Here is a 12,767-nt window from a genome sequence, read left to right on the forward strand (position 1 = left end):
ACCGGAGCTCGAATCCGGTGGAGGGGCCAAGAAGGCAAATGGCATGGCCCTGGAGTAGTTATAGCGAGAGGTCAGGGGTATCTTTGTGTCCAACCAGATGGAGCCAACCCAGGGACGGAGATCTGGATCCCCACATGATGGGCAGTTGAGCTGCGAGAAGCCGAAAGCAAGGAGGAGACAAGGGTGGAGAGGAAGGCACCGTCCAAAGCGGGTGTGCAAACAGCGTGAGATAACCATGCTCACACTTCTGATGGCCTTACAACAGTTCCTTCCTGGGTCCGAGGCTGTCCAGTCCAAATGGTACAACGCCACCCTCGCAGAGCAGCGAGCCGTGGATCAAAGGGGCGACACCTACTGGGCATTAGCACAGAGACTCCCCGCCTTATGAAGAGTTTCAGATTCAACAACTAATAGAGGAAGGACAATTATTAGCTTCCACTCTCCAATCTTTCATGAAATCAGAGGTAGCGGCGTGGCACCGTCAGGACCACATAGACCATCTCCTCCAAAGCCAAATCACCGCCCTGCAAGACACAGTAATTTGGCTAGGAGACCAAATGGCGTTACATCAACGCTATGAGATGTTACAATGCCGTTATAAATATCACCCGCTTTGCGTGCTTAACCTCCCAATTGATTCCTCAACCTTCCCCAATCAATGGCCAGCGGTCGGCAAAGCCCTCCAGGGGGCTATGCTGGCTTACAATGCCACAGATGACATCCATCAGTTGGACTTGCTTATTGATCAGCTGAATAACCTTTCCAGAACGTTTGAGGAAAAGCGTGAACAAGAAGAGCGTTCCATCTTCGATTGGTTACAACGAATCCTGGACTTGCATTGGCTGCCAGGGGTGCTCTCCTCCGTTGCAGTTCTTGTCCTTATGTGTCTCGTCCTGCCGTGCCTCCTGAAGTGCCTCCTGCAATTATTGACACGGGCACTGGAGAGTCTTAAAGGCTATGTCTTGTCTCTGAGACACCGCGAGGGCAGGTCCCCATGGGGGGAATCGCCCAACCTACCCGTGTAAAACAAAAAGGGGGAGATGTTGGGGGACAGCTCTGGACCGGGGTCCCCAATGAGGACCGTGAGACACCTGAGGGTCCGAACCTGCCCCCTTGTGGGTACTGGGATGGCCCTGGTAACAGGCTGGCTCCACCCATGGGGAGGCACTTGGGAGGAGCTCGCCCGCCCATGGGAGGTACGGGGGAGGAGACAGGGGATAATAAAAGGGGATGACCACGAGAGCTGGAGGAGAAGAAATGCAATAAAGCTTGCTGACTGCAACTCCTTTCGGGTGCTCTGCCTGTTTATTGCCCTCCCCCAACCGGGAGAGGGACCGGAGATGTCCGAAGACCGGGGATAGGTAAGTAGAAGGCGAAGGCCCGGGAGTCGCCATGGGCACAACTGGAGTCCAGAGATCATTAACGTAGTAACGGAGCACACCTAGAGGGATGGGAAAAGTGTCTAGGCAAGTCCTCTAAGAGGCATCAATTGTATGGTTGGCATATATGAGGGCTTGAGGGAAAGACAAGAAATGTATTTTTTTATTGTTTTATTCTTGGGTCTAAGGTCTGGAGAAGATAGAATTGTACAAGTAAAGACTCTCCATTTTGGGATCAGGGCCAACATTAAAATTTTGCCAATGCTTCCCACTGCACACAGTTTTGTTTTTCTTTGTTTTTTTGTAAGGAATGTTTATGTTCATTATAGTCATTATATAGTTTCTGCTGAACTGAACAATCAGGTTGATGTTCTCATGAGAATTGCATATTTTGGGTTTGAGTCTAACATCAATCTATTTTGTAGTACACAAGGGACAACAAGATCCTCTTAACCAAGAGTTCAAAAAATGCTCATCATGCTAATCAAAACACCTGTCTTTTTAGGATCAGTGTGAATTATCCTATGTGGCTCTTGGCTTCCCTGGATTGGCAGATTAATTAGTTATATTAACCCTGTTCTTCTCTCTAAGGACAAGAAGTTTGGGTGTGGCTTGCAGTTTACAATTTCTGCTGGGGTGGGGGAGAGAACAAGTTGCTGCTTCCCCACCCTAAGTGAAAACCCAGAGAGAAAGAGATGCTTGGCACACATAAAGGCAGGAAAAAAATGTGTAAGGCAGAAGTTATCTGTCTTTTATAAAGCTGATACAGCCCCTTTTCCTTTTGTTTTCACAAGGCTAAGGCACCAGTATGGGGCTTGCTTTATCATTCCAAAGCACCATAGAATCAAGCACACATGGTTGCCCAGGAGGAGGCAGGGAAACTCTGTTCCAGCTTCATGAGATACAATCTTATTATAACTGAATAATGCATTATCTTGCGATCACTTCTAATTTGATCAATTAAAAGTATGAGAAGAATGAGATAACTATGATAAAAATATTATTTCTTAAGGAGGCCTGTTCACTGAATGGGCATTGCCTCACTCAAAGAGAGAACCTGAAAAGGCTGGTGACTTTGCACAACCTTCCCTCACTCAGATCGGAGTCAATTGCAAGTCATGCCATCATCTCCCTGAGGTCATGGTCCTCTTCGAGAATGAAGGAGAAGCCACAAAAAGAGAAAAGTATTGAAAATCTGAAGAAGGGCGCTCAAAAATTACATTAGCATGTACAGGCAAGAGAAAACATGAACATCATATTGTCCAATTAAAAGGCAGAAAAAAAGAAACACACAAAAAAAGGAATCTGGAAAACAAAATAACACTAGAACATTTTAAGAAACAAGAAAAATTTATTGTGGACTTGAGAGTTATCCTCAAGTCAGCTATCTCAATATAGTCAAACTGCAGACTCATCAAGATATGATCAAAATTTAAATAAACTAGGAAAACTAATAACTGAATATGATCTAGAGTACAATTAAATTTTTACCTTGTGTTAATAAACTATTGAAAATTAAAATTGGGTGATGAACAACACGAATAACATTGCTGTAAATTACAGTAATTCTACCTGGAAATTAAACAGATATAAATTAATTGCCACAAGAAAGAATCTTAGCAAATGATTGACTAATTCCACAATTGAAGAGGAGGACAAAGAAAATATTTTAGAATATAAATTTATCCATATAATCTTACAAAACATTGAAAATTGTGAACAGTATTTTATAAAGCAAAGAGACACAATAGAGAGTAAAATTAGTCTAAAGAAAGCTTAGCAAAATAGTCAACTAATAGTCATGCAAAAGGTATTAAAATATAAAATAGAATAAGGAATAGACATGGAAAGGAAATGGAAATGATTCACAAAATTTTTTCAGTAAATTATTTTCTCCTCAAAGACAGTGGAACCACCACATTTGGACACTAACATCATGGGAAATAAACACTGACTGCTGCTAATAGTGGTAATTCTAGGGAAAGAAATGCCACTAAAGAGAAAGACAGGAAAAGCAATTGAATTGGATAAAATACATAAGGAAAAGATACAGATTGGGGTCTATACTAATTGAAAGAAAGCTGAGGGATCAATATGCAAGGAGGAGAAGGTCTCTAATTTCATCAATATCCCTAAAAATTAATTAAGAAAACATCATTGTCTACTAACCTATATTTTTACTTTCACATCTATGCAGAATCTTTACAAGGATCACCTATGCAGCAATTGAGGTTATCCTTGATGAGATATCAGGCTTTTACAAATCATATTCAATAATTGACTACATTATTACCATATAACAACTGACTGAAAGGTGTAGAGAATATATGATCCAATTGTTATCTATTTATTATCAAAAAAATGCAAGTAAGTAGAATAAAAATTACACACTACAGGTTCTTTTACAAGATGTCTTCCGTCCTTATTTTACAATCCCTCAGGCTACCTTGGAAAATGTAACAATAGAAATAATAACCTTCTTCAATGACCATCTGATAACAAGCACTAGCATAAAACAAGGAGATGTATGCTCTACAAAGGTGTTATTAGGGGTGGAATAGTGAAGGCCTCGTCTTTCAAGAATATGAAAATTTGCTTTTACTGATGAGTTATACAGAATCTATACAATATTCCCTATCCAAAATGTGGAAGCTTGGTGAGTCTGCTTCTAACCATAAGTAAACTGACTGAGAGATCATTATTATCATGACAAAGAATATTCTAACTATGTGAAGATGTGGAACTAAGAGTGAGTACAAAAGGTTGACTCAGTCTCTCATTTTCTCCTTTGCTGGCTTTCCAGTAAAGAGGATCATTACTATGAGCTGCTGGGTGGGGGAAGAGCAATCAGTCCTATCTCCTACAAAACTATGTCCCTGAGTACGCAGAAGCTCTATTTCTTTTGTCTCTTTTTCATTTATTCTTTCCAGATCATGAAGGAATAAGTATCTGGAGATGTAATTGACCAGCTTATGACTATATGAGTTTTAAAAAAGGTAAGACTCCTCAGTAACTGGAGTCAATAACAGAGACTACCAGGAACTGATAGCAGCAGATCTGAGTTCAGTGAAAAATCAGTACAAAGAGCCACCTTTTCCCATTTTATTTTTTTCATATTTTTCTGAACTTAAGAAATAAAACAAGCATTTCCATAACATAGTAGAATAGAAATAAAGATGATTACTTTTGGACCTCCAAATTTATTATGTACGACCAGCTATTCCTTTTAAATATGTAATAAAATTATCATGTGACTTTAATTTTTCCTCCCCCTAAGAGACAGCTGTCATTAGACACAAATGTGTGTGTGTGTGTTTGTGTGTGTGTGTGTGTGTGTAAAACCATTCTATACATACATTTATTTATCAGTTCTTTCTCTGGATATAGGTAGCATCTTCCTTCATAGGTTGTTTGTTGTTAATTTGGGTGTTTACAATAGTCAAAACAACTCAACCACTCAGAGTTGCTCTTAAAATAATATTGCTGTTACTGTGTACAATGTTCTCTTAGTTCCGCTCATTCTTCTTTATTATTTTGTGCAAATCTATCCATGTTTTTCTAAGATCATAAAGCTCATTTCTTTTTTTCTTATTTTTTTGTAAATAGTATTTTATTTTTTCAAATACATGTAAAGATAATTTTTAACATCCATTTTTATAAGATGTGGAGTTCCAATTTTTCTCCCTCCCTCTTTGCCCTCTGCCCTCTCCAAATTGACAAACAATCTGATATATTATTCTCATTTTATAGGTAAGGAAACTGAGATCCAGAAGCGCATGTGTGTTTTTAACCCTTATTAGGTTTGTGGGGTTTTTTTTTTGCTCTAAAAAGTATTTTATTTTTTACACAACTACATATCAAAAACACTCTTAGCAGTCATCTTTACAAGATTTTGAGTTTCAGATTTTTCTCCTTAGTTCCCCTCCCTTCTTCTGAAATGGTAGGCAGCTTGGCATGGTTTATGCACATGCTATCATGTAAAACATATTTCTATATTCATCACATTGTGGAAGAAGAAACATGAAAAGGAAAAAAAGAAGCATGAGAAACAATAAAGAAAGTTAAAAAAATGTGCTTTGATCTGCATTCAGAGTCCATCGGTATTTTATTTGGATATGGATGGCATTTTCCTTCATGAATCCTTTGTATTTGCCTTGGATCGTTGTGCTGCTGAGGAAAGCTGAGTTATTCATAGTGTATCATCACAGATGTTGCTGATGCTATATATACAATATTTTCCTGATTCTGCTTTGAGTCAGTTTGTATAAGATCTTCCAGGTTTTTCTAAAGTGTGCTTGTTCATCATTTCTTTTTGCACAATAGTATTCCATTACATTCATATACCACAATGTGTTCAGCTATTCCACAATTGATGGGCATCCCCTCAATTTCCAATATTTAGCCACCACAAATAGGATTGCTATAAATATTTTTGCACATGTAAGTCCTTTTCCCTTTTTATGCTCTCTTTGGGATACAGACCTAGTGGTGGTATTGCTGGATCAAAGGTTATGCACAGTTTGGTTGCCTTTTGGCCATAGTTCCAAATTGCTCTCCAGAATGTTTGGATGAGTTCTCAACTGGATCAACACTGCATTAGAGTCCCAATTTTCCCACGTCCTCTCCAATATTTATCATTTTCCTTTTATATCATATTAGCCAATCTGACTGGTGTGAGATGGTATTTCAGAGTTGTTTTTAATTTGTATTTCTCTGATCAAAAGTGACAGAGCACTTTTCATAACTGGTTTTGATTTCTTCATCTGAAAATTGTCATCATTTCTTATAGCACAGTAGTATTCCATCACAATCATATACCACAATTTGTTGAGCCATTCCTCAATTGATAGGGTATCCCCACAATTTTCAGTTTTTTGCAACTACAAATACTTTTGCTAAAAAAAATTTTGCTCTTTGCTACAAATACTTTTGAATGTATAGTTTCTTTTCTTTTTGGTTTGATCACCTTGGGAAATAGACCTAGTAGTGGTATTGTTGGATCAAAGTGCATATGGCACAATTCCAACTTGCTCTCCAAAATGGCCAGATAAGTTCACAGTTCTAACAACAATGAATTAATTTTTTAATCTTTCCACATCCCCTCCAACATTTGTTGCTTTCCTCTTCTATCATTTTACTTGATTTGATAGGTATAAATTATCTCAAAGTTGTTTTAATTTGCATTCCTCTAATCAATAGTAATTTAGTGCATTTCTTCACGACTATAAATTGTTTTATTTCTTCAATAGAAAAACTGCCTTGTTCATATCTTTTGACCATATATCAATGAAGAATGCATTGTATTCTTATAGATTTGACAATTTTTTAAATATATTTGAGATATGAGAACTTCCTCCAAGAAACTGCTTATGAAAATTTTCCCCCAGTTTTCTTTTTTTCCTTCTGATCTTGGCTACATTGGTTTTATTTGCTTAAAAAAGCTTTCATTTATTGTAATTGAAATTATCCATTTTATACTTCACACTGCTCTCTAGTCTTTGTTAATTCATAAATTATTCACCTATCCATAAATCTGATAGGTAATGTGCTTCATGTTCTTCAAATTTTCTTGTAACATCTTCCTTTTATCTAGGTCATGTATCCATTTTGGCCTTATCTTGGTAAGTAGTATATCTGAGGCCCAATTTCTGCCAGACTGTTTTCTAGGTTTCTTAATGTATTTTTCTTTTTACCAAATAATGACTTCTTTTCCCCCAAACTTAAATCTTAACACTTGTCAAACACAAGGATATTGTAGTCATTTGCTACTGTAAATTGCATGTCTACTCTGTTCCACTGATCTACCTTTCTATTTCTTAGCCAGTAGCAGATAGTTTTTGATAACACTGTTTTATAACATAGTTTAAGATCTAGTACTGCCAAACCTCCTTCATTTACATTTTTCATTAGTTCCTTTGTAAACCTTGATCTTTTGCTATTCCAAATGAATTTTGGTTATTATTTTTTCTAATTCAGTAAAATAATGTTTGGGTAATTTAATTGGGATGTCATTGAATATATAGATTAATTTGGGTAAAATTGTCATTTTTGTTATATTGACCATGTCACCCATGAGCAATTAGTATTTCTCCAATTATTTAAGTACTATTTTATTTATATAAAAAGTCTTTTTTAATAATTTTGCATATGTAGTTCCTGGCAGCTCCTTGGCAAGTGTATTCCCAGATATTTTTATACTCTCTAGAAGTATTCTAAATGTTTATCTCTGGCTATCTCTTCTTGCAAAGTTTTGTTGGTGATATATAGAAATTCTGATGATTTGTGTGAGTTTACTTTATATCCTCTTATTTTACTAAAATTATCAATTGATTCAACTAACTTTTTAGCTGATTCTTTAGGATTTTTCTAAGTATATCATTACATCATCTGCAAAAGGAGATAGTTTTGTGATCTCACTCCCTATTCTGATTCCTTCTATTACTCGTTTATTTATTATTGCTATTGAGGATTTCCAAAACAACATTGAATAAAATTAGTGATAATGGGAATCCGTGTTTTATACCTGATCTTACTAGGAAGGCTTCTAGCTTATCCTCATTATAAATTATGCTTGATGATGGTTTTAGGTGAATGTTTTCTATCAATTTAAGGAAAAACCCATTTATACCTATACTTTCAAGTGTTTGTTATGGAAATGAGTGCTGTACTTTGTCAAAAGCTATTGATATAATATTCACATGATTTTTGCTACTTTTATTAAGTTTGCTAAGCCATCCTCATGTTCTTGCCATAAATCCAGCTTAGTCATACTGGATAATTTTTGTAACATATTGCTGTAATCTCCTAGTTAATATTTTATTTAAGAATTTTGAATCTATATTCATTAAAGAATTTCTCTATAATTTTCTTTCTCTGTTTTTACTCTTCCTGGTTTAGGTATCAGGATCATATTTGTTTCCCAAAAGTAGTTTACCCTTTGTTTGCCTATAATTACAAATTATTTATTTAATATTGGATTTATCTGGTGTTCACATGTTTGACTGAATTCACTTGTAAATCTCTTTGGTACTGGTGAATTTTTCTTAAGAAGTTCATTTATGGACTGTTCAATTTTTTTTCTAAAATAAATGTATTTAGATATTATACTTCCTCTTCTGCTAATCTAGTTTATTTTTTTTGTAAATGTTCCACCATTTCACTTAATTTATTAAATATATTTGCAAATAATTGGGCAAAATAACTCCTCATAATTGTTTTGAATTCATCTTTGTTAGTGTCATATTCACCCTTTTCATTTTAAATATTATTGATTTGATTTTCTCTATTTTAATCATATTAACCAATGACTTATCTGTTTTTTTCATAAAATCAACTCCTAATTTTATTTAGTAATTCTGTGATTTTCCTATGCTCAATTTTACTTATCTCCCCTTTAATTTTTATGTTTTCCAACTGAGTGTTTAATTGAAAATTTTAGAGTTTTTTGTTTTTCTAGCTTTTTAATTGCTTATCTAATTCATTGGTTTGTTCTTTCTCTATTTTATTGATGCAAACATTTAGAGATATACATTTTCCCTCTGATTACTGTGTTTGATGTATTCCATAGATTCTGTTATATTACTCATTATTATTATTCTCTTTAATGCAATTATTGATTGTTTCTATGATTTGTTCTTTAATGCACTAATTCTTTAAGATTAAATTGTTTAGGCTTTTTTTTCCCATTCTAGTAATGGATTGAGCCATTATCTGAGATAAGTGTTTTGCAAGGAGCTAACTTGACTAAAGCATCTGAACAACTTGCCTAATATAATGTCTAATCCAGAATTGAAGTTGATAGAAAAAAGAAAAAGAGAACAGAACAAAGAAAAAGAAAAAGAGAAGAAAGAGGTCAGACATCATCAGATACCCCACCAGCCACGTTATCCATATATGTATTTGTCTATCTTAGTTCTGGAAGTTTGAGCCACCTGGTCCAGAGACTAAGTGTGTACAGAGGATAATATGCACCCTTGACTTGAGGGTTGCTTTTGTAACTTCTGTCCTTAACCTTCTCAGTTAAGATCCTTTTGTAAAAGCTAATTAATGGCAGCTGGTTGATTTCTATTGAGAGGAGTTCAACAAGATGAGGTTGAATTACTCCTACTTCACCTTTACCCCTACTTTTACCTTAGAGGTAAAGCTACCCTTGAGGAAAGGAGTGGTCAAGTTGCTCTTTGGGAATCCATTCTTATAGAAAAAAGTGAGTTTGGAGAGTGAACCCAGAGGGGTTGCTACAAGAGTATGCACGTCTGTAATAGAGGAAATTGATCACAGTGTCTGAGTTGAGGAGGGTTTCCCTGTGAATAATAAGGTCCCTCACATGTTCCCATTTATAAATGACATTGTATTTGTTATAGCCATCCCAGGGTTGTTCTGGTAAACATTTAACAACCAGTTCTCCAGGGGAGAAGTTTACGTACAACATACTTTTAAGTTTATTTTGCATTGACATTTTCTCAAGTTCAATAATCAACAAAACAATAAGTAAAGATCTAATTTGTAGCATTTGCTTATTTCTGAGGTATAAATTTTCAAACTGAAAATTTAATAATTGACTCTAATGTGAACCAGTTTGAGTTGGCTCCAGTACAGTCCCAAGAAAACCCCATGACATTGCAAAGCCTTGTGGAAAATAAATGCAGTTACACAGAGAAGCATGACCTGTCCTTCAGAGTTGAAAAAGCAGGCTGGTTGTTTTCAGGAAAGAGGAAAGAAGAAAGCAAGGATTTACTAAGTGCTTATTGTGTTTGAGGTACTGTGCTAAGTACTAGGGATACAAATACAAGTGAAAAGGGCAACAGTTTCTGTCTTAAGGAGCTTACACTTTAATAGAGGAAGACAACATACAAAGAGGTCTGGAAAGCAGGTGAGGGAGGTAGAAAATGAAGGTAAGCTGTATGTGGGCATGGTTTCAAACATGAGGCTATGACAGGAATAGGACAAGGAAAGGAATGAAGGAAGGCAGGCCTGCTTCTTCCATAAAATGGAGGTTCCAGGAGGCAGTCACTAATGTAAGAAGTGGAAAGGTCTTACAGAGAGCTATTCTGTGGAGAGTGGGCCATAGATTCAGAAAGTTCTCCCAGGGAGAAAGTCCCCAAGCTTTGAGGGAAGTTCCCCCATGAACCAGCAGTGAGGCATTGACTTCCAGAGGGAGTCAAGAATGATCTATGGAAGGAAAAGGAATTTCACCAAGTTGAGAGCATAGTAACTGACCCCAACCTTTCCATAAAAGCTAAATTCCATATTTATAAAAGAAACATTTTGTTGGTGTTGTTCTATGGCAACGAGCCCTAGAAAAATATTTCTTCTCTGTTCAATTGCTTTTCAGTTGTCTGACTCTTCTTGACCCCATTTGGGGTTTTCTTGGCAAAGATACTGGAGCAGTTTTCCTGCTCATTTTACATGTGAGGTAAATGAGGCAAATAGAGTTAAGTTACTTGTTCAGAGTCACACAGCTAGGAAATGTCTGAGGCCAAATTTGAACTCAGGAAGATGAGTCTTGCTGACTCTGAGCCCCAGCACTCTATCCACTGCATCATCTAGCTGAACATGATGACAGCTAGTGAACTAAAGATGAATATCACATAGAGAACAATGGAAAGGCACGTTGTGATCTGATTGGGCCTCAACATATGTGTTACAAAGAAAATAAAACTATGCTACCATCACTGCAGGATTATAAACATTTAGCACCTACAAAACACCTATCAAGACGTAACCTGGTAGATAGATCATCAGAAGTTCCATATCTTTGAAGAACTTAGAGGCAACAAATCCCCATTCAGATTTTCAAACACCTGGAGAACTCATCCAATAAATTATACTGGAATCAGATTTATCACCGATGAAATGTTTGCCTGCAATAACCTAGACACAATATTGATGCATTGCTACTTGGGGCTCCAGAGATTCTGTTGTCCCATGGCAAGGAATGGGGCTGCCTTATCCACCAGACTGTGGCATAGGCCAAGTGCCAGGAGTTGTTTGGCTTATACCACTCAATCTGAGCCACAAGGTCTCCTGAAGAAGGGTTTATTTCTCTCTGGATAAATGGAGGCAAGGCAGAACTTGGGCAACTTCAAACTATCTTTTATACTTTTCTGCTTTTCAGCTAATTAATATGGGGGGGGAATCTTTATCATAAATATGCAGTGATCATTTTCTTGGAAACAACTGGTGTAGTTCATGCTTTAATAGAACACGAATAAAGTATGACAAGCGAGAGATAATGTTGTATAACTCCCTTCTTTTATTGATGAGGAGGACTGGGGCCCACAGATGGATCTAGCTTTATACTCGTTTGGTTAACACACAATCCTGGGAAGTAGACGCTATTATTATCTCCATTTTACAATTGAGGAATTTAAGGCAAGAAGAATTTATGCACCTTGCCCAGATCACACAGCTAGAAAGAGTCAGAGGCTGAATTTCAACAGCTCTTCTTGACTCCAGGTCCAGTGTTCTATCCACTAGTATCTAGGTGCTCCATGGAACAGAGAGATGAAGAAAAACCCTGCTATGTCTGTCACTTCATTCAGTCTCTTCATCACTTTCCAGCACTTTCCAGCAAGAAGGTCATCTTCTCCCACTTCACCCCCTACAAGTCTCTCTCCCCAGACAAAGGATATTTCTTGCCTTTTAAGGAATTACCCTAGACTATGGTTTCCAAATCCCTTCACACTCAAGCTAGAGATTCTGTGCCCTCTGCCCTCATCATTAGTTCAGACAATGAAAGCTCTTATTTTTTTCTTTAGTTGGAGGTCTGACTGATGCTCCAGTTAATACAGGTCTCACATATCTTCAGTGAAAGAAGAGTAACTTTGGCTACTTCCCAGGTAGTGATTTCTCTCAGCAAGATTTCTTCTCTAGCCCACTTAGTCATTGGACAGCACCACCCTGGCACAGGCACTGCCTCCTGCCCATCAGAAGGACTTCCCAAAAGATTTGGGTCAAGGCCAGGAGGCAGACTTCTCCCTTAGAGAAGTCATTCTGTACTTTCTAGAGCATGCATTCACAAAGGACAATGCAGCCTAAGAAAGGAGATTGTGCAAAGCATTTTGAAACTAGAAAGATTTTCTTGGAACATATTTATAGGTGTGGGGAGAGGATGGGAGGATGGGAGTGATGAGGAAGGAAGGAATAGGGCAGTGAAATTCTTACTCATGTGCTATGGGTACAAATGAACAGTGAAACTCCCCTGAGAAGTCATCAATGACAAGAGAACTATTTGACTCAATCTTGCTGGATGTGCCCTGGCTTTTCTTAAAGATATCAGGGAAGCAAAAAGCCCCGCTGGCCATTGATTTTCTATAAGCTTGCCCTCTGTCAAGTTGGATTTGAGGCAGCGTTAAAGAGCTTTCCTTCCCCATAACACATTTGCCTTCT

This window comes from Notamacropus eugenii, chromosome 1, assembly GCF_028372415.1.
Source record: "Notamacropus eugenii isolate mMacEug1 chromosome 1, mMacEug1.pri_v2, whole genome shotgun sequence".
In the NCBI taxonomy this organism is placed as follows: domain Eukaryota; kingdom Metazoa; phylum Chordata; class Mammalia; order Diprotodontia; family Macropodidae; genus Notamacropus; species Notamacropus eugenii.